The following is a 22,497-nucleotide window of genomic DNA, read 5'->3' as shown; positions in this document are numbered from 1 at the left end:
ATCTTTCTCATTTCTTCAATGTAAGCATTTATTACTATAAACTTTCCTCTTGGAACTGCTTTTTGCTGCATCCCATAAGTTTTGGTATGTTATATTTTCATTTTTATTTACCTTAAGATATTGTTTGATTTCTCTTTTTAACTTAGTTGTGCAGTGGCATGTTGTTTAATTTCCAAATATTTGTGAATTTTTCAACTTTTCTTCTTATAATTGATATTTAGTTTCATATCATTGTGTTTCAGAAAAGGCGATAGATGTGATTTCAACCTTCTTAAACTAACTGACTTGCTTTGTGGCTTAACATAATACCTATCCTGGAAAATGTTCCATGTGAACTTGAAAAAAACGTGTACCCTGTTGCTTTTGGGTAGAATGTTCTATATATGTCTGTTAATTTCATCTGCTCTAATGTGTTGTTTAAGGCCAATGTTTCCTTATAGATTTTCTGTCTGGATGATCTATCCATTGACAAAAGTGGGGTGTACTAAAGTTTTCTACTATTATTGTATTGTTTTCTTTTTCTGTTTTTAGGTCTGTTAATATTTGTTTTATACATTTAAGAACTTCTATGTTGGTGAATAAATATTTACAAGTGTCATGTCCTACTGTTGTATTGACCCTGTTGTCATTATATAATAACCTTCTTTGTCTCTTATTAGTCTTTGTTTAAAATCTATTTCATCTGATATAAGTATAGCTACCCCAGTTTTCCTTTGGTTTCCATTTGCATATAATACCTATTTCCATTCCTTCACTTTCAGTCTGTGTGTGTCCTTACATCTGAGGTGAGACTCTTGTAGGCAGCATGTATATGGGTCATGTATTTTTATCCATTCAGCCACCCATGTCTATGGAGAATTTAGTCCACTTACTTTTAAATTAATTATTGATATGTACTTACTGCCATTTTGTTAATTGTTTCTGGCTATTTTATAATTTCTTTGTTCCTTTCTTATTCTCTTGCTCTCCTCCTTTGTGATTTAATGATTTTCTGTAGTGATATGCTTAGATTCCTTCTTTTTTATCTTCTGTGTAACTATCATAGGTTTTTACTTTGTGGTTGCCATAAGGCTTACATAAAATAACATGTATTTATGACAGTCCATTTTAAGTTGATAGCAACTTAAATTTGAATGCATTCACAGCTCTACAATTTTATTTTTCCCCCACATTTTATGTTTTTGGTTTGATGGTTTACATATTTTTATCTTGTGTATCCATCAAAATTATTTTAGTTACAGTTATTTTTATTACTTTTGTCTTGTAACCTTCATACTAGCTTTAAAAGTGATGATCTTTACAACTATGATATGTTGAATTTTACTATATAATTACCTGTACCAGTAAGATTTTTACTTTCATATGCTTTCCTGTTACTACTTAGAGTTCTTTCACTTCAACTTAAGAAGTCCCATTTAACAATGATGATGAATTTCTTTAGCTTTTCCATGTCTGGTAAATTTCTTATCTTTTCTTCAATTCTGAAGGGCAACTTTGCTGGGTAGAGTATTTTGGGGTGGCAGATTTTTCTTTCAGCACTTTGCATATATAATGCTATCCCCTTCTTGTCTGCAAAATTTCTGCAAAAAAAAATTGATAGTTTTATGGGGAGTCCCTCATATGTAACAAATTGCTTTACTCTTGCTGCTTTTAAGATTCTCTCCTTGTCTTTAACTTTTGACATTTTAATTATAATATGTATTAGTGTGGGAGTCTTTGAGTTTGTCTTATTTGAAACTCTCTGGGCATCCTGGTTATGAACGCAAGTTTTCTTCCTCAGGATAGGAACATTTTTAGCCATTATTCCTTCAATTAAGTTTTCTACCCTTCTTTTCTCTCTCTTCACTTTCTGGGAACCCTATAGTGTGAGTGTTAGTCTGCTTGATGTTGTTCCATAAGCCCTTCAAGCTACCTTCACTACTTTTTAAATCTATATTTTTTTCTTTTTGCTGCTCTGATGGGATGCATTACACTGCTTTGTCTTTGAGTTCACTGATTCTTGCTTTTTCTTCATCTAGTTTGTTTTGAACCCCTCTATTGTATTTTTCAGTTTGGTTATCATATGCTTCAGCACTGTAATTTCTGTTTGGGACTTCCTTATATTTCCTTTCTCTTTGTTAAAATTCTCACTCTGTTTATCCATTGTTCTCCTGAGCTCAGGGAACATTATTTGAGCTCTATCAGGTAAATTACTTATCTCCATTTTATTAGGTTTTTTTTCCAGAGGTTTTATCTTACTCTTTCGTTTGGAAATAGTCCTCTCTTTCTTCACTTTCCTTGACTCTATGTGTTGGTTTCTATGCATTAGATAAAATAGCCACCTCTCTCAGTGTTAAAGGAGTAAACTCATGTAGGAGATGAACCTTATCATTTAACCATGTCCTAGATCTTGGTTGTCTTTCAAAACTTTGTGATTTTCTTATCAGCCTATTTTATTTGAAGTGGCTCCCTATAGTTGAGGGTATACCCAGACCTGTCAGTGTCCCAAAGGGGAGGATCTCAGTCAGCACCTAGATTCAGAATGATTAGAAGCCACACCAAATATACCTCTTTCAGGGGAAAACGTAAAGATATGCATTTCTGTCTGCACCCTGTACAATGTCATGAAGTGATAGCCAGTGAAACCAAGCAGCACCCTGTGGGACTCCTGGGCACCAAAGCCTTTCTGTGTCCCCTGTTCCTTGTTTGTAGTGAACAGACTTCAGCTTCCATGACATTCCCTGAGTTCCAAAGGGCAGATTCAAACAGTTGCTAATCAGGGAAGGAAGGCATGTGGAGACAAGGGAGGAGCAGTCAAGAAACAGTAGTGCAGCCTTGGGGCATGGTCCTGGTTCTGCCTCATGGGATACACACAACAATATCTTTGAGCTCTTTACAGAACTAAAATCCCCAACAGATGGAAGATGTTAGCATTCTTCATTCCAGAGAAGATCACCTGAGGCCAGATTAAAGGAACCAGAGAAGCTCATCAAGAGACCACCTGAGACTAGATTAAAGGAGTGCAGGCCCTGCACACACCCTAATCTTTTCCAGCAACCCTGCCCTTGAACCATTGCTATAAACTCCTGACTAAATCCTCCCTGGGTTGGGACACACAGTGTTTGAGGGGCACGAGCCCACGGTGTCCCCATTTGTCTGGCAAAGCAATGAAGCTCTTTTCTTCTTCACCCAAAACTTTATCTCTGAGATTCGATTTGGCACCAGTGCACACAGGCCAAGTTTTTGGCAACACCAGTTAAGAACACTTTCTTTGCTGGCTCCTGTATCACTGAACATGTGAACGCAAGCCCCACTGGCCACCAGAGCTAGGCTCTCAAGGGATGTACCTTCTGAACAACAGCCACAAAAGTGCTGCTAATTTAGGTTACTCCAAATGAAATGCTTAGCTTGGAAGTTTTGAGCCATCCAAGTTGTAAACATAATCTGCAGGTTGACATTTCAAGTTCTCAGGCATATTCTAGCCCTTATTCCTTGTCAAAATATTACATTTTCCATGTTGCCAACTTTCATCTGGGAATATATTTGGCTTACTATTTCAATGATACATAACCCTTGGGTATCCCCATTTTATGTGAGATGATTTCCCATTAGACACTTCACCTGGTGTAGGATCTAGACTTTGTCATCTGTTCCCTTTCTCCCATGAATCTATGAAGACCAAAGCTCAAGTCTTCCTGGTAATGATATGCCTTGAAATGAAAGCCAACTGCTGGGTTCAGCTTACTGTTCTGTATTTCTGCCTTCACTTGTTCTTTGTTCTGAAAGCTTCTTAATCCCCAAATCACCTGTTTTTTAAGGTTTTTTTAAAATTAGTGTTTCCAGAGTACTTTAAAGTTATTTTTAGAAGGAGAATCTTTAATTCTCTAGAAAAAAAAGTGTTAGATCTAAAAGTAATTTTTTTCCTTAATTCTCAGAAAAATGTTGGACAGTGGTATTAGTTATTAACATTTCCATTTTCAAAGCAAGGAAACAAGCTCACAGCACTTAAATAATACCTTTGCAACTTGCCTAGTAAGTTGTGGAACTTGGAATTGGAACTCATGTCTGTCTTATACAAAAGCCTATGTTCTTTCCAACACCAACCTAGGTTTAGATATTGTCTTACTAAGTGACTTCTCTGTGTAATTTGTAAAGTTTCTTACCTATAAAATTGGGACAATATTGTGCAAGGTTGTTTAATACTCAAATGAAATAATATATACCAACATATGTGATAATATAATGAATAATTCACCAGACAACCTGTCACTGAATAATTTCTGTAAATAGTAGCTGCAAATGTATGTTATACATGGATAACATTTGCATGTATATATATTTGCAATTTAGCTGATAATTGTGCCATTGGTTGCTAAATGTTTGTTGAATTCATCCATGGAAATAGAAACGATGAATGACTTAACCTACAACATTATTTACAATAGTAGCCGTCTCTACTAAATATAGCAGCCATCTTTCTGCTTTCACTATTTCCATGTTTGTCAGGCATTTAGAAAGTCTATTCTGACCCAGAGCACAGTTTTGAATGTTTATATTCCCAAGAGCAGGTAAAACCATTTTCCAAACATTTTTGTTATACTTAGAATGAGTCGTGGTCCAGTGGTCTGAACAATGAAACATAGATGTTGGAATTCTGATCTTAACATTGGCTCCCAGTCCTGCTACAAGCAAGTCACTTAACCTTGGGTTTCAAGTTTTTCATCTGTAAAATTGAGATAAAAACACTTACCTGCCCCTCAGGAAAATGTGAAAATTTCTGAAAGTAAATGTATTAGAAAGTGCTTTGAATGTGAATATGATACCTGAAATAGCAAAAATGAATCCCTTTCTTTTCCTCTCTATTACCGCTGGTACTTCCTTTATCAGTTGGGGAATGACATTTTGTAGAATGTGAAGGGTTCAAAGGCCAGAAAGCAGGCCTCTCAAGAAAATTTCACTGTTAATCACATGTCAAGTCCACTGTCAATTAAACAAAGTTTGAGGTGATGTTTTGGATGAAGAATACCTATACTCTTTATCCCAGGGTATTCCTGGGATCAGCCTTCTAGAGTTATTCTAATAATAATTTTACCAGAATGTTCAGAATTTTCCCCTAGGAACATGTTTGACCTGGAAAGATATCAAGGCATTTTGGAAGTTTGAAAAACTACCATAACAATAAATCTGCTAAAACAGAAGCTTATCTCCAGAGTCTTCTGTGAGGAAAAAATAAAATTAAAAAACCTGGGTTTCTGTAACCTAATCTGCTTAGGGCTATTTGTCAGACCTTAAAACAAGCCCTGGGGACACCACCTCTCTCTTACATGTTTACATGCTTGCGTCATGACTGTTCTATCAACCAAGTGGAAACCCAGGGAACTTCTGAGCGAGAAAGCAATGAGAATGCCTTAGACAGAGGTGCATACAAGCACATGATAACTGGACCAAGACTTGGAAATCATGACTGGGGGAAACTCTGAGAATATGGAAGGAGTTGCAGCCCCAGGAGTTTCCTAAACTGAAGAGGTAGCTACATAAATCATAATGGACAAGGAGAGAGATGACGCAACTTGTATACACTCTAGAATGTGGAGCCACTCTGCCACCCTATATGCAGAAATTGGACACTGTGTCAGTTATTCTGAGATATCTCCATGCCTTAGAGTCAGTAAATACTCAGAATCTCCCTGTTTTCAATATTTTTTTTCTTAGACACTGTGATAAACAACCCACTGAGCAACAAACAGAAGAAAACATGGGGAAGAAGCCACGGACCTTCACAAATATTTCATCTTCATTGTTCTGATTCCTTGCTGAGAATACGATTTGAAGGAAACAGCAGATCAAGACACCCAGGCCACTATCCTCCTCCTGACACAGCCTTTAAATGCAATCAGTGAGCACAGTGCAATGAAAATGGAACCATCCTTAATCCCTGGCTACAATTTCCATCTCTAAGGACTTTGAAGACTGGGTGACGACCATTCTTCTGAGTGTCTGACTCTAACCTAGATAGTGAAGCCAATCTGAATAGCTCTCCCATGAAACCCTTAACACTAAGTAGAATGCCAAGAGGAGCCCAATAAGTGTAAGTTGTTATTTAGTTCATTGCAAATTGGTTTCTCCTCCCATTTGATATCTGTCCTTTTACTATTCAGGGAAATAAAATATTTGACATGAAAATATCAGCAAGTGCTCTAAAGACATGCAAGAGTGAAGGCGAGTGATGGATGTGATTACATAATGCTTGAAATGATGTGTTAGCTAGAGTTAGAAAATGCTGCAATGTAAGCTATATGCTTCATAATTTTTATTTTTTCAATTATATTGCAAATGCATATATATTAGTAGCTATCCTTTATTGAATAGTGCTGCACATATGTATGTGTTTGTGTGTGTGTACTTTTAGATGCTGATGTGAAGGGACACATAAAAACACAATTAAGAGCAGGACCACAGCCTCATGGTACTCAGGTCTATAGTTGGTGGGGGTTATTTCCCACTGTACTCTCGCAGTCACTACCAAGGTCCCCGAAACCAACAAAATTCCTTCAACCTGAGCAAAGAAAATAGCTTCAAGCAGCAACAATGTTTACAAGTGATTATTCAAAAGTGCACAATAGCTGCAATCAGAAAGTTCAACTACAAAAATGATTTTTTAAAAAATGGGGAGTGGTCTTGCTTATTAAAGCAATGATTCAACAAAAAAGTGAACAACAAAACACTCTGAGTGGGAGCTCTGCTTCCCTGTCCTGTGTGATTCAGGAGGATGTGGGATAATTGGAAAAGAGAATATTAATTATGGAAATCTCTATTCTTAGTTTGCACCTGATAATAATTCCTCATAGTGAAAAATAAGAGGAAAGAAATATACTGATGGGGAGGATGTCAGATACCAGGTTTTCATGATAATATGTCTTATTGTTAAGTGAATTAATTAGCATTCTGCTTTTTTATATCTGGGTAAAATTTGTTAAAACTTATTTACTCTTGAGAACTGGATCTGTTTACCACATTTTGATATAATATGACCCAACACACAGGGGAGGAAGGGCTTAGATATTGAGAAAATCTCCCAAATGGTGAATACTTCCCAGTAGATTCCTAGTTTGAAGGGCTGCCTCCTTGGTTTCATGAAGGTGTCATTTAGGTCTTATTTTGTGATTGAGAAATAAAGGTTTCATTTTTTTACAACATATATTTGATATCTTTGGGGACAAATTCTGTTACATTTTATCATCTTGCTGCCTATTATGAGAGTGGGTTGGTGTGGCTTAAGGGTTCAGGTGAATGTGCACAATTTAGAGATACAGTGCAGATGTATACAAGGCCTTTCTCTCAAGAATCTAATATATGCCTGCAAAAAAATATATAAACAATGTACTAATCTTATAAGGTAGAAAGAAATAAACAGCATCATATTAATGGTGAAGTAGGAACAGGAAAGAAAGAATCACTTCTTCCCTAAGAGGAGAGAAGAGAAATTGTGTATTGCCAAGGTGTTTGGTGCTTGGAGACCATGCCATTTTCCATAGTAGATGGGAATTTAAGGCTGAGAAACTTCATGAATTACAAAAAAAATAATCCCCTTGATGTTGTGAACAGAGCCATATGCCCAGGTTTGTAGCATTCAGTCCCACCATGCTTATATTCCCTTGTTGTCAGTGCTTCATGGCCTTCTCTTCATTTGCTATAGGGAAGTTCAGTTTGAGCCCTAAATTTTGGGTTTGGCTCTGCATTGGCTCGTTTTATAGAAGTTTTCTCCCTTTACATCTTGTAATAATCCTAAGGTCACTGTTGTAGTCGTTTTAGAGATGAAGACCCTGAGGTCAGAGGGCCAAAGGAATTATTCCAGGGTTACACAGTTAATAAGAGTTAAAAATGGGATTGGAACCAAGGTCAGCTTTTTCCAAGGTACATGCTCTTTGGATCATGCACTCTTTCTTTGAATTGCAAGTCACCATCTGGCTTGTCAGCAAGAGTAGAGGCTGGCACAATTAGAATTGGAGTTTAAACATTATTTACTCATATGCCATTGAAGGCTCTGTTGATGACTTAGGCCTGATGGGAAAAAGCATTGTGATGGCTACAATTAAGGGAATTGACATAAAAAATGAAGAAACACTTGCTTTTCGTATGTTTCTACGCATTTATTCCTCATTCTAGTATTACTTGCAAAATTATTTTATCAATGTTTGTTTATAAGGAAATATACAACTCGAGTGTTCCATGCTCCACTTTATTATCAAGGAGCCAGCTGAGTAATTTCATTCGAATTTCCATGTAAATTCCAAGTATGCAGTACAACTTGCTATGATTTAAAAAAATTTATATAGTTGATTTTCCATTGATTGCTACTTTGTATTACTCAATGTTTCTACTGCAGTAAAATAATGTAATTGTGTTGTAAAACTACCTTCCTTGGTTAACACAATTTTTATTTTATATTTTACTATATAAAGTGTATCATTCCAGATATTGCATTTTATATGTGTTTAATGGGAGAAAAATCATCTATTTGTTGGCTTATAAATGTAGTTTTGAAAATGGACATTTTCATAAAAACTTACAAATAAGATATTTTTTTTCAGGCTGTAGATTAACCCAGTCAATCTGAAGTGCTGAGGCATTCTGTGTATTTTAGAATCAAACTCCTTGATTGTTGGAATTATTGTAGTATCCCATATCAGCACAGGAGCTCAGAGAAATCAACGTTGCATTGAAGTTATACTGAGTCAGGAACAAAAGCAAATGTAATGAAAATGGTGGCTGGGACACTGTGTCTAAGTTACTCTCACTCCAGCATTTTGTTTGCATCTTCAAAAATGACAAATACTATGTGTCAAAAACTAACAATAACAATCATACAAAAAAAGAAACATTAAAAACACATTAAATTCAGAAATGAGATGCTTAGTAAACCCTGAGTCAATTAATCAACTATGGATGGTGGTAAATGCACTATGATTGCCATCTAGGGATTTTCTATTTCACAATGTTCTGCACGTGAATAGGACCAGTTTCAAAATTCATCTTCCCTGAACCTGGTGTGATCACCAATAGTTATTCTCAGGGTTGGTAGTCCTATCAGCCACCACAGGTCTGAGCTGATTTTTTCTGATGACCTTCACGCAAGTAGTGAATGGATTCAATTTGTGTCGGCAGCTACTTTATCATGGACACAAAAATGTGAACACTGAAAACTCAAAGCCAGATTTCCAGTTACTATCAGCCCATATTCTGTCATTTGAGAAAGGTCGTAAGGATACTGCTTTTGGTTTTGATCACTGATTTAGGGAGGCATCCTCCTCTTATTTCTAGGAATTCTATGTTTCTGCATTAGCAGTTTTGGAAAATCTACTGTATGTTTACTTTTAAGGTTCCACACAGGAAGGAAGACAGTGGTTCACCCATATAATCAAACTGATTAGGTGGCTATATAAGATTGAATTATGTAAATAAACCCTTTTGTTTGTGGTGTTTCTATTTTAATAAAAATTATTTAAATTACATTCAACAAATATGGAAACAGAATTGGCCTGTTCTTTAACCATACCGGAACTTGGGCAAGGAGAAGGTGGAGGTACCAGAAAGTATTTCGAAAAGAAATGGTAAATAATAGCTGAATACTGAAATATATCAAGAGCTTTGCATAAGATATCATATATCATCTTCAGCATCACTCCCTCAAATTATTATTTTCATCTTACTGTAAACTGAGACTCAGAGGGATGAAATCATTTTCTCAACTCACAGAAATATTGATAGATCCAGTATTTATAGCCCAGTTGTTGATGCCAAGGACCATATTCGTTACATTGCATGGTGTGGCCTCTCCAAGTAAGAGTAAAATCATGCAGAATTACCATTTATCTTTAAGTGATCTTTTTTATTAAACTGACCAGTTCCTGAGTATTTATCAAGAGGGGAACTATGAAGCATCTATACCTTGGCCTACATGACAAGGGGCTGGATGCCTTTTGCTTATAATTCTGAAATTATTAGGAGACCAACACAAGTACTGTGTTGGGTTCCAGAAGGAACAGTGACCCACACTGGTATTTGGTAGAACTGGGCATAAAACCTGAGGGATGGTGAGAAAATAATCTATTACATGTTGTACTATTTCTGGACTATTTAATAAGAAAAGTTAGTGAATTTATTATAAGATGTTCACTATTGAAATAATGCTAAACAAATTAGTAACCAGTAAAATATCACAGAAGTCATAAGCTTTAATACATTTTGTAGACAGCAAGTGTACACATCCTGGTAAGAATTTTGGACCAATTGTACACATCCTGGCAAGGCAGCAATTGTACACATACTGCTAGTTTTTATTGAATGGTATAAAATTATAATTATTTCAAAACTTGTAAATACGTTTTCTTAACAACTGCAAAGATGCAGTCTTCATTCAGACTGACAGCGTGGGGATGAGGCTTTGGGAGCAGATGGGAGGGAGAGTCAAATTCCACATCTATTACCTACTAGCTTTGTGGCTTTGGGTTACTTGAAAATCTACTTGGTAATATGTGTAAGTTTCTGAAAAACTGAGATTAATAGCATTTGTAACCCAAGAGTACTGTAAATAAAAAAAGATATTTAAAATCATCTAGTACAGTACATGGTCCATTGTAAGCTCTCAATAAATGTTAATTTTTCTTCTTTATGTCATTAAGTCAAGTGTATGTCATTGGTAAATATTCTGGATATATGTATTTAACCAATCTGCTTACCCTAAGTTTGGTACAGAATTAAAGGGATAAAGGAATTTTGTTTCCTTTACAAATGTTACTCTTTATAATAAAAATGTCTAATTGATGGACTTTGCCTTGGTCCTTTACAAATAAATCTCTTTATCATGTCTGTTTTCTAGCATAAGTTTCTTTAACTCTTGTCATCTCTCCCCATAATAAATGTTCTAACAACCTTAAGAAAATCTCCTGAAATCCTAAACCACCACTGAAAAGACCAGACCTTTCACCAGAGACCCAAGAACTTTCTGAAACAATGTTGCACATTTAAGTAACATTTGCCTTCCTCCTTCTCCTTTCTGGTTCAAAATATATGCAGAGTTTACATATGTGTTATTTAACCATTTTCTTATTCATGCAAAAGACCTTTAAAACTAATGGCAGACTTTATACTTTTGATTATAATGATTTTATTCTTGTAAAATTTATTATCTTTTATTTTTGCCATTGGAAAAATTTTAAAAATCTACCCAAGCACTGATCTTTATCTGGAAAAAAATGTCTATTCAATCAGATTTTATTAATCTGAACTTAAGAGCCAAATCCCCATGTCCACAAGTGTACCACAGAAACAATTACTTGTAAGAAAACATAATTTAAAACAAGTATTAACTCATTGAAGCACAGGGAAGGAGACAACCAGATAAATGTTATACTTTTAATCAAAATTTCTTCAAGCAATAGGAATTTCTTGACAATAAAGAAGAGTTCAAGGAAAGCAAATGTTGATTACCTTATCCATTCTTTTCTCTTTGGGTGAAAAATAATGAGTGACATAGAGATGAGTTGCCTATAGCTGATAGGCTGTGGATAAATCAAGCGTTTCAGAACGCAATATACGCTGGAGAGTATTGCTTCTACTTATGCATTAGAATGAATGTTTCTCACAAATTATACCATTTCAACAGAGAATATCTATCTTATCAGCTAGATTGATTCTGAGAAAGTATGACAGAGAGAAGTTTTCATTCAGTCTCTGTAGGGTCCCCATCCGACTTTCCCAATCTTTGCCTCTTCTGGTTGCTTCCTTGATCTACTCAGTAAAAAAAAAAAAACAAAAAAACTGCTCTCAAATGAATGGATCTGATACTATTATACTTTCACATCAATGAGGTCTTCATACATCTGACTCAAACCTTAATTCCCTCAATCTCTATCTCTACACATCTGCCAGAGATATTTTATTGAAGTACAAACCCTCGATCTCACTACATAGAGAACAGACTTGTGATTGCCAAGGGGGAGGGGTTTGGGAAGGGATGGATTGAGAGCTTGGGCTCTCTCTATACCCCTAAGACATCAATCTTGTCAAATCTAATTGAATCAAAGCATGAGCAGTTATAAATAGAGTGCAGCTAGACAAATAAAAAGAAAAACGAAAAGAGAAAGGAAAAGAGATACACATTCAATTGATACTTTCCCTTTAAGATATTCCCTTGTGAGAATACATTGTGGTTTTCTAAAAATTTCTCTCTGTTTCTTCCAGATTCTTTACTAGTCGTAATTTTACTCTTTGTTCCGAAACCTTTATCTATCTCCATATCTCTGACATCAATTCTGATTCTGCTCAAGTTAAATACTTCCCAGGGTAGAAATTGAACATGTTGCTCTGTGATACAACATTGTCTACATTTCCATGGGAGGCTAGCCTTGGGTGGCAACTTGGCATTTATGATAGCACTGATGCAAGTCAGGGAACACATCAGAACATGCAATTCAACTTGTGGTCCCACAGCTAGGCTCTATTTGACTTGGATTTTTTGCAACTTGTAAAATCACCAAATATTATGGCTGCAAATTACCTGTGTCTCTACACAGGTATGCAATGGATCCTATGTCACCTGTTTAGCCAGGACTGCCCTGTGGAATGATTAGCACCAGATTCTACCTGCATTACACAGTCCATGGAAAATCTTTCTGATCAAAGTTCCTCTCAACACTAGCTTGCCTCAATCTCCAGAATTAATTTCACTGTAACACTCCTGCTCAGGGTAGTGGTTACTCCTGGAGTGGGGTACTAAAGGGAAGTGTGATAGGGGCCTCCAAAATAGTAATATTATCCTTTTTCTTGATCTGAGTGCTGGTTTTAGTGGTGGTAGTGGTAATGGTATTCATTTTGTAGAAGCTCATGAAAATCTGCACTTATTTGTCTATAATTAGAGTATGCTTGAAAAAACAAGGTATTTTAAAAGATACATTCTTAAAGAACCAGGTAGACTTTAACAAAGTTAAGGCATTTTAACTAGGAGTGGTAATATTTCATCATATTGTCTAGTACAAAGAGTGGGCTTTGCATATGATCCTGCAATCCCACTTCTGGGCATATATCTAGAGAAAACTCTAATTGGGAAAGATATTTGCACCCCAATGTTCATTTCAGCACTATTTACAATAGCCAAGATATGGAAGCAACCCAAATGTCCATTGACAGATGAATGGATAATAAAGATGTGGTGTGTATATATATATATATATATATATATATACACACAATGGAATACTACTCAGCCATAAAAAAGAATGAAATAATGCCATTTGCAGCAACATGGATGGGCCTAGAGATTATCATACTAAATGAAGTAAGTCAGGAAAAGAAAGACAAATATCATATATCACTTATATGTGGAATCTCAAATATAACACAAATGAACTTATCTACAAAACAGCAACAGACTCACTACATAGAGAACAGACTTGTGATTGCCAAGGGGGAGGGGTTTGGGAAGGGATGGATTGAGAGCTTGGGGTTAGCAGATGCAGACTATAATATACAGAATGGATAAATGACAAGGTCCTACTGCATAGCACAGGGAACTGTTTTCAATATCCTGTGGTAAATCATAATGGAAAAGAAAATGAAAAAGAATATATATATATATATATATATATATATCTGAATCACTTTGCTGTACAGCAGAAATTAACACAACACTGTAAATCAACTATATTTCAATAAAATAAATTTTTAAAAAGTGGGCTTTGGGTCTGATAGAATCCAATGAGAGTTCCAAGTCTGTTCCTTTCCCTCTGTGTGTTCTTTCCTCCTTTTCCGTTTCCCCACCTGCTAAGTGGAAATTATACTGTCACCTTAATAGGGTAATTGAGAGAACTGAATTGAATAACTAAAAGAAAAGCACTTAGTACAAAAAGAAACCAGTGTATGGTGGCCACTATTATTAATAGCTGCAATACAGCAGTTTAATTAGAATTGCATAAAGAAAGATGAGAGGCTTTTCTGGGGTGGCTGAGGTGTGGTTGCAGTAGCAATATTAAGCTTTTTTGGGAGGAAGGAAGGCAGGAAACACAAGTGAAATGTATGTGCTGTGTGCAGGAAGGAGCAGTGCAAGGCATACAAATACGAACACAGAGTCCCCACCAAGACTGGCCTTGTGTGGAGGAGGTCTCGATGCTTGGCCCCTTGTGGCATTCATGTCCATGACAGTAGCCTGTCAACCATCCTGGGGGCTTGCCTTCATTTTCCCTTTAGTATGTTCCTTTTCTACTAGGACATAGGCTCTGAGATGGAGAGTATTGTGTCTAACAGGTCTGAATCTCTAGAGCCATGCCTAGAACACAGCAATTAGGATTAGAGATGCCAACAGCTCGTGGTGATTTTATCAGATTCCATTCTGCTGTATCAGGATGGCCTGGAATAGAATGACAGCGATGCATTCTTGGGTGTCAGCCGTTTATTCTTGGGTATTTTGGATTCTGATTTATGTATTTTTTTTAAAAAATTATTTATTTATTTTTGGCTGCGTTGGGTCTTCATTGCTGAGCGGGGCCCTTCTTTAGTTGCGGTGAGCAGGGGCTACTCTTTGTTGTGGTACACGGGCTTCTTACTGCAGTGGCTTCTCTTGTTGCCGCTGGCTCTAGGTGTGCAGGCTTCATTAGTTGTGGCTCGCAGGCTCTAGTGTTCAGGCTCAGTAGTTGTGGCACACGGGCTTAGTTACTCCGTGACATGTGGGATCTTCCTGAACCAGGTCTCGAAGCCATGTCCCCTGCATTGGCAGGCGGATTCTCAACCACTGTGCCACCAAGGAAGCCCTGGATTCTGATTTATATATAATTTGAAATAGATGAGCTCATGTCTCTAGATTTAGGATGCCTCCTAGTATGATGGACTTCTCTTTTAGGATAACTGTACTTGAGTCCTTATACTTCCACCTGTCAATTTGGGCTAATTACTAAGTTTCTAGTAACTTTTTTCATCTATAAACTGGGCAGAAGAAAGCTGACATCTGTGAGCTGGTGGGAATTAATGGCATATTATTTATAAAACATTATCTGATAGGTAGTAGGATAAAGGATATTTAAAGATTTCTTTAGCTTAATAGTTGACTGGGTGAAATTTTCCATCAATATGCAGGGGAGAGACATTTCCTCAGAAGATATTATAACAGTTTATTCATAAGAAATGATTTCTAAACAAAGGTCAAGCAGAACAAATTAGTAGACTTCCTTTCCTAGGAGATAAGGAGTGTCTGTGGATGTGAAGAAGATAAAGCGTTTGTCCCTGAAAGGAGGGGAAAGGAGGAAAACAAATATATTCCAGTTACATCAGAACAAGTTTTGATTAACAGGATCGAAGGACTGAACATTTTAAAATACTCTTTATGGGTATTCAAAATAAAAGCAAGAGTAAACTATAAAATAAATGTAAAAAAGTCCAATAATTTTCATTTTTCCCAATGAATACATCAATGTTTAAAAATATAAACCCATAGCCAGATATCATATTATTACAAAACATTTGTGTGTGTGTGTGTATCCATGAGAAAAAAGTAGAAAAGTTAAAGCATACATATTTTGCTTAATAATAAATTAAGGAATAAATTTGTCTCGTGACATCACACTAAGAGTTTACAGAACAAAATATGATGGAAATAAAATGGATAGTTATCAAATCTTAGGATAAAGAAGGTCTTCAAAGAAAATAGTTAAATCAAGAGGGAAAACAACGGTTCCAAAAGTCTAGATGATAAATGAATAAATAAATATAGCAAAATATTTTACTCTATAAAAAGTTATATGAGAGCTGGCTGGCTGAGGGACCGATGCTGTTTGGTGCTTAGCTCAGGATCTCTGTCTCCTTTTGCAGGAGGGACTGGGGTGGGAAGGGGACATGGGTTGCCTAACAGGACCAGGCTTGTTGTGTTCCAGTTCCTGACCGAGCTGACCAGGCTCTTCCAGAAGTGCTGGCTGTCGGGCAGCCTGTTCATCACTCTTAAGTATGATGGTCGAAATAAACCCATTCTAAGGAAAAGTTCTGTGGAGGGCTCTGAGCCCTCAGACAATGAGTGTCTGTTAAGAGCTACTGATGGGATAAAGATCAGCACTGTGGTGAGCTCCAAAGAAGTGACTAAGTTTCAGATGGGTTATTCAAACCTATTGAGAACTACCATGGATGGGCTGGAGAAGGGGGACAAAAGGAACAAAAGTAAGAAGAGCAAAGCAGCATGGTGAAGGCACCAGAGTTTCCACTTTCACCAGCTAACCACTGAATTGCTATTTTCCTTTGTTTTTTACCTTTGCCTGCAAAGCTGGGTATCTGATTCCCCTACGTTATTGTTTTCATGTGAGATTAGGGTCATTTTGGGAGGCGGCAAGGGCTACAACGTTTACAGGGTAGTTGTAAGAAGCCAGTTTATTTTAGATCTGGCTAAGTGGTCAGTGTTGCACGGTTGTATATTCCTGAATAAGAGTTTGCAGTCTCCTGTAACCACCTGTGAAGAGCACTGTATCATTAAACCTATATTTATCAACACTGACCAACTTTTATTCCTTTTCTCACCCCATAAAAAGTTTCTGGCAATAGCTCCTCATTCTGGAATAAGATGATTATGAATAGGTTTCAGGCCTTATCTCATGGGTTACTGGAATTGAAACCTGACAATTTTATAAAAAGTTGTGTTATTTCATGGGTATTTTTCCCAACTGGCTGTGTAATTTTATCATCATAGTTCCTTTAGCAAATTTGAATGAGTTCTCATAGCCAAATGAGTGTTTGCTTAACCAAACTTAGGATAAGCTTATTACAAAATCATCAAGAAGAAAGATTCCAAGTTAATGATGATTAAAAAAAAGTTATATGAATCCATGAGAGAAAACATTAAGACTCCAATTAGGTAAATGGACAAAAGTCATGAAGATTCCATTTTTAATTAGGAAATATGAATTCTCAATAACATATGTAATGTTATTTAACCTTTCCAGTAATTCAATTAAATGGAAATTAAAATCACCATGCGATACCTCTTCCCATCTTTCAAATAATTTAAACTACTGAAATATTCAGGACTGGCAAGGTAATGGGAAATAATTTCTCTCATACACTTTTGGTGAGTTTGTTAAAATTTTCCAGAAAGCATGTTAGCAACAAATTTAATGTCATAAAAAATGTTCACAGGTAGTTCAAATGACAGAGTAGTTCTGCTTTGAACATTAAGGAAATAATTATGAGTACAGAAAATTTTATAATTTGAGATGATATTCATTCTAGTGCTAAATGTAGTTTGAAAATATAGGAAGAAAAAAACATTGGAAAGGTGAGGAAAATCATGATTTAGTCATAGAATAGAATATTATGCCATCTTTGATAATGATGATTGAATATTATTTGCAGTAACATTAGAAAGCCTTTATTTAAAAAATTAAAAGTAGTACAATATTATTAATTAAACTATACATTGTCAGCAAAGAGAGAGAGAAAAAAAAGTAGTACAAAAATTATCCATAGAGTATGACCTACAATGTGTAAGAAAAATATTTAAAAGCGTAAGTGTACAAATGTGTATAGGTATATACTTTTATGTATCTAAACTTATATTATTTTAATAAATGAAGATAAAAATAAAAATTCCAAAAAATAAATGACATAAAAATTTATGTATTTATTTTTGTTGATACTATCATTTTTTAAAAATCTTTATTGGAGTATAATTGCTTTAGAATGTTGTATTAGTATCAGCTGTATAACAAAATGAATCAGTTATATGTATACATATAGCCCCATATCCCCTCCCTCTTGCATCTCCCTCCCACCCTCCCTATCCCACCCCTCTAGGTGGTCAGAAAGCAACGAGCTGATCTCCCTGTGCTATGCAGCAGCTTCCCACTAGCCATCCATTTTACATTTTTTAGTGTATATACGTCAGTGCTACTCTCTCACTTCATCCCAACCTCCCCTTCCCTCCCTGTGACTTCAATTCTTTTTTCTACATCTGCTTCTCTATTCTTGCCCTGCCACTAGGTTCATCAGCACCGTTTTTTTGATTCCATATATGTGCATTAGCATATGGTATTTGTTTTTCTCTTTCTGACTTACTTCACTCTGTATGACAGACTCTAGGTCCATCCACCTCACTACAAATAACTCAATTTCATTCCTTTTTATGGCTAACATTCCATTGTATATATGTACCACATCTGCTTTATCCATTCACCTGTCGATGGACATTTAAGTTGCTTCCATGTCCTGGCTATTGTAAATAGTGCTGCAATGAACATTGTGGTACATGTCTCTTTTTGAATTATGGTTTTCTCAGGGCATATGCCCAGTGGTGGGATTGGTGGGTCATATGGTAGTTCTGTTTTTAGTTTTTTAAGGAACCTCCATACTGTTATCCATAATGGCTGTGTCAATTTACATTCCCACCAACAGTGCAGGAGGGTTCCCTTTTCTCACACCTTCTCCAGCATTTATTGTTTGTAGATTATTTGATAATGGTCATTCTGACTGATGTGAAGTGATACTTCATTGTGGTTTTGATTTGTATTTCTCTAAGGATTAGTGATGTTGAACATTTTTTCATGTGTTTGTTGGCAATCTGTATGTCTGCTTTGGAGAAATGTCTATTTAGGTCTTTCACCCATTTTTGGATTGGGTTGTTTGGTTTTTTTGATATTGAGCTGCATGAGCTGCTTGTATATTTTGGAGATTAATCCTTTGTCAGTTGCTTCATTTGCACATATTTTCTCCCATTCTGAGAGCTGTCTTTTCATCTTGTTTATGGTTTCCTTTGCTGTACAAAAGTTTTTAAGTTTCATTAGTCCCCATTTGTTTATTTTTGATTTTATTTCTATTACTCTAGGAGAGGCCATCTCTTTTTATCTATTTATTTTTTTCTTTTCCTTGTGATACGTGGGCCTCTCACTGTTGTGGCCTTTCCCGTTGCAGAGCACAGGCTCCGGACACACAGGCTCAGCGGCCATGGCTCACGGGCCCAGCAGCTGCGCGGCATGTGGGATTTTCCTGGACCAGGACACAAACCCGTGTGCCCTGCATTGGCAGGCGGACTTTCAACCACTGTGCCACCAGGGAAGCCTTACTCTAGGAGAGGCCATCTTTTTTTGCAGGATTAATTGGTAGATGTGGTGCAACTCTTTGCAAAAAAAAAAAAAAGTTTTAGAGAGGTTTTCAATCTCTAAGTATATTTTGCCTATTTGGGAAGAAGCTATTATGTAAATTGAATGGAAAAAGAAGTCTAATACACAGGTAACCCCACTCTAACTCAAGCCAACCAATCAGCACATCACACACAGCCTGGCAATGGCTGTCTCTATTCTCATCTACAGCTGCTCTGTATCTTTAGGTTGTCCCCTATTTTAACTCAAGACATCATTTCCACTTGCCCTCTTCTCTGCTGACTCCTTTGAAGAACAATCAGCTACTCCTGCCAAAGTCCTCTACCATCCAATCCTCTGTTCCTCCTTGTGACTTTATAGGTAATCACTTTTTGTTTCACTTCTCCATACATTTTCTATTCAAACAAAGAAATAGCACGTACCATATCACACTAGGTGTTTTTATATGTGCATGCATACGTGTGTATGTGTGTGTGTGTGTATGTATTCATTTTTACTTTTCATTGTGAAATACAAAATGCGTAAGTAAATAGGACAAAAGTGCATAATGTGTTTTGCTATTAAATGAATAGCCATGATGTAGTCACCACCCTCATTTAGCCACATGGAGACATCAGCCTAGAATCCACCTTCACATCCATCCTTATCTTATCTTTCACTCATCATAAAAATTTATCAAATTCTGACTTTTACTGAAATAACTTCTGGTTCTTCTTCATAATTTTGCTGACTAAACATGCATCCATAAGCCTACATTTCATTCTCCCTGTTATTGTTGTAGTATTTGCCACACTATAAAAGGAAAGGCATATTATATATTTATTTGTGTCTGGCTTCTTTCACTCAGCATGAACTTTCCAAGATCCATCTGTGTTACCATATATAACTGTAATGAGTTCATGTTAATGGCTGTATTTTATATATATATATATTTTTTATATTGTATTATATATATATATATTTATTTATATATACCACAAACTACCATTCTACTCTGATCAGACATTTGGGTTGCTCTTTTCTTAGAATATTGTTAAAAATGCAACCATGTATGTGTTAACACAGGTATTTTGATATATATGCATATTATCCTCTTTGATAACCTAGGAGTGAAACTGTTCTGTCATAACTTATGCATAGTTTTAAAAGTCAGCAGATAATGTGAAAAACTTCTTTGATTAGTTCTGCTTTATACTCTCAACTAGAAAAATGAACATTCTGTAATTTTTCTATCCTTTGGTATTGTCAGTTTTCTGTTAGTTTATTTATTTGCCATTCTGGGGACTATATGCTTGTAAATTATTGTGGTTTTAAAATACATTTCCCTGATTACTAAGGAGCATGAGTATTTTAATCACCCATTTGGGTGTCCTGTTCATTCTATTCCCTTGTTGTCCTTTTTATTTCAGCAAGTTTCATAGTAATGCCTCCTTTTTCACTTCTGAGTCTAGTAATTTGAGTTTCCTCTTTTCTTTTTTTTTCTAAGTCATTCTAGACAAAGTTTATCAGATTTATAGATCTTTCCAAAGTACCAGTTTGGGTTACATTGATATTTTAGAATTATGTTTCTATTTTTATTTTGTTTATTTTCTGCTCTAATCTTTATTATTTTCTTCCTTCTGCCAGCTTTGGGTTTAGTTTGTTCCTTAAGGCGGATAGTTTTGTTTCTGATTTTAGATCTTTCATCTTTATTACTACAGGAATTTACAGCTATAACTCTCACTCTGAGTACTGCTTTTGCTGCACTCTATTTTTTAGTATTCTTTGTCTTTTTTTGTTGTTGCTGTTTTTTGTTGCATGGCACGGCTTGAGGGATCTTAGTTCCCCAACCAGGGATTGAACCCAGGCCATGGCAGTGCCAAGTCCTAACCACTGGATGGCCAAGGAATTCCCAAGTATTCCTTGTCTTCACTTTTATGTATCTCAATGTATTTTTTAAAATTTCTTTTTGGCTTCTTCTTATACCCACTGATTATTTTGGAGTGTGTTTTTTATTTCCAAATATTTGTAAGTGTTCCAAAATTCTGTTATTGACTTCTTGTTTAATTCCATTGTGATGAATGAACACACTGTGTATTATTTCTCATGTTGTTTATGCTTTTTTTATTGACATACATGGATCATTTATACATTCTTGGTGCTGCTTTTTTCTTTCTGGTTGTGTATTGTAAATGATTTCCTTTGATTTGAAACTTGTCTTTTCACTTCTCTTGATGAATCAGGACCATCATTATGAACAACAATGAATATACTGTAGACTAAATTCTTTCAATAGCAGAGTTTACTTTTCAAATTCATTTAAAAAATCTTATACTGTAGTGTTTGTATGTATTTTCAAGTTCATGAAGTGGTTACAGAAATTTGGACCAATGTTCTTGTTTTCCATCATCTCTCTTATTACTAACATATTAGTATTACTTTTCACAGAAGGCTATCTTATTAAGTTTTGAGTCTAATGCTTTTCTTTTATATATAATTTTCTTTTATATATATTTATTGAATTTTATTCCATGATTTTATAGAGCCTTGGCAAATGCTCTATGGATAAAATAGTTCTATGATTTTCTGACACCCTCATGGTAATTTTCAATGCAAAGTATGGTCTATTAAATTTATTGAGAAATCTGTTCAACTTAGCTATATTTAGTATTTCTCAAAATTATTTAACTAAGAGACACCTTATTAATTTTAATCTTAATATTTCCCCTATGGTCAAAGGAATTCTTGTTTTAACTTGGTTTTGTTCTGAAAGGCTTAAAGTGGTAAAATTATGAGAGATTTCCAAGTTAGTAGATCTTAAATGAAATATATACAAAATTATTGAAAACTTTTAAACATTTCTAAGTATACTGTCTCATCAGATTGATCATTTAAATTGTGTACAATAAAAAGATTTAGCCTTAACTGTTTTAGGCTACTAATTATAAATCTGAAGGCTTGAAACATCTTCCAACTTTTTTTGAAGCTATGAATAAATGCTTCCCAGATAACTGGGAAAATTATAAATTGTAACTAGTACATAAACTGACATAACATGATCATAGTTAACTTATTTTAAAAACAAGTTCGTTGCATGGTATTACATCACTGGTCACCTGAAGCTTCCTCAACCTTTTTATGTCTGACATTTATTTAAACTTTTATGAATGTGTCTCTATTGAATCCATATAGTAGTAAATGAACTAGACTTGCCATGAAATGTTAATAGGATACAGAGGATGTAATGGGAAATTGCTACCACAATACACTTCCATATCAGTTTGCAGTTCTAATAGGATTATTATCCATGCAAGTTGTGGCTCTCAACACTTTGTAACATCTTTGGCCTTTACAGACATATATGTTTACAATTTTTTAATTAAGAAGGTCAAAACTGTGTTTAAATGTGGAGATA

Source organism: Lagenorhynchus albirostris, chromosome 6 (genome assembly GCF_949774975.1).
Source record: "Lagenorhynchus albirostris chromosome 6, mLagAlb1.1, whole genome shotgun sequence".
NCBI lineage: Eukaryota > Metazoa > Chordata > Mammalia > Artiodactyla > Delphinidae > Lagenorhynchus > Lagenorhynchus albirostris.
Note: the sequence above shows the minus strand (reverse complement) of the source record.